General features: G+C 50.2%; 1 pseudogene; it reads left to right on the top strand.

Moving 5' to 3' along the window:
- Positions 1-301: 301 nt before the first annotated feature.
- Positions 302-420, top strand: LOC120584072 (uncharacterized; annotated as a pseudogene).
- Positions 421-1,596: the final 1,176 nt, after the last annotated feature.

A 1,596-nucleotide genomic window follows, 5' to 3' on the forward strand; every position in this document is an offset into this window, starting at 1 on the left:
CGTCCATGTCCTTCCACGTGGACATGCACAGGTCACCTGCAAAACGCGGGAGCACCCGTGGCTCTCTGTGCTTCCCAGAGTCACCAACTCGTATGCTGCATGTGGAGCTCCGGGGACAAGAGACGTCATCGCTGGCACGTCTGAGCTCGTAGAATTAATTAGTCCTCACACCTCAGAGGAGAGGGAGGAAAATAGAACGTCGTGCGCGGGGCCCTGCACTGACTTCTGGGGATAAAGAGCTGATTAAAACAGAAAGAGTCTTCGTCTTAATGGTATTGAGGGAGACAGGAAGTAAGCAAGAGTCTACGGCCACGCCACCCTGAACAAGCCCGATCCCGTCTGATCTCAGAAGCTAAGGAGGGTCAGGCCTGGTTAGTACTGGGATGGGAGACCATCTAGGAAAACCAGGTGCTGTAGGCGTAAAAAATAAAAAAATAAGGGATTGTTAGCTGACAAGGTCCTTGCAATCTCTGAGGTCAATCAAGGGTTGCCTCACTTAGAAAAAAAGAAAAAGAAAAAAGGAAGTAAGCAAGAAAAAAAAAAAGCGGTTCAAGCTCCATGCTAAGGGACACCCTGACTTTACAGATGGCTTCCTGCCTCGTTCTGCCCTAGTGGATAGTGAGGAAGAGTAGAACTCAGTCCAGCCGTCCTCTCTAACTGGGCTGAAACTGGATCGTGCATGACCAGGATGCTGTCTGATATAAAACGGGCATCTCATTAAAAGCAATTCGCTACTCTCCTCGATTCTACTGATTGCCTAAAGTCAGTAACCCATGTGACCTGACTTGACCCCAACACTCTTGCGTGCTCACAATGACGCATCCGAGAGAAAGCACAATCTGCGAGGACGATGTGGGCACCGTCTGGAGGATGGTTCTTCACACTGCTTTCTCATCTACTCCCCACCTCCTAGGTAATCAGAAGCATTATCTGTGCTGCTGGGGGCATTTTTGTAGAAAAGTCACCGTTTCAGGAAGTCCTTCACGTGGACGTCAGTTTGCTTCTAGGCGATCGATCGTAGCCCATCACGATCCTGTTTCCATATGTGTCCGTGAACCTCATAGGTCATCCAGGTGGCAACGCCCGCCAGCCCTAGTCGTATTAAAGTGTCACTCTTCCTAGGCACTGCACGAGAACGGATGGAGACGGATCTCCAGCTTCGGCGGTGGCCCAGAACAATGCGACCCGTGCTATCTCCACAGCGTGACATCATGCTGTTTGTCGTATGAAGACATCTCTAACTGTCAGCGTCCCCACTCGGTGATTTATTATCCATGGATCAAGACATATTTCTTCTCCTTCATTAGAAAAGGCTGGGCATCTTCTCAACTTAATAACCCGCAGGAGAAGGTGGCTAAGGACAGTGAAAGCGTGACAACCGCCCTGCAGACATGCTCTTGGTAACTGTCAGAGGGACAAAAAGCAGTACTGGCTTTGAAGCAGCCTTTGTCTCTGGCTTATCAGTACGCGCTGGAGGGGTCTCAGAAAGATCCAGAATGTCTCCCTAGTGCCAGGATGCTGTGTCTGCCCTCAGTCTCTTGTGGGGGGTCTACTTTATGAAGACCACGTCTTTGCACCCCGAAGAAAACCGAAAGG

The sequence above is a fragment of the Pteropus medius genome, unplaced genomic scaffold, assembly GCF_902729225.1.
Source record: "Pteropus medius unplaced genomic scaffold, Ma_sr-lr_union100, whole genome shotgun sequence".
In the NCBI taxonomy this organism is placed as follows: Eukaryota; Metazoa; Chordata; class Mammalia; order Chiroptera; family Pteropodidae; genus Pteropus; species Pteropus medius.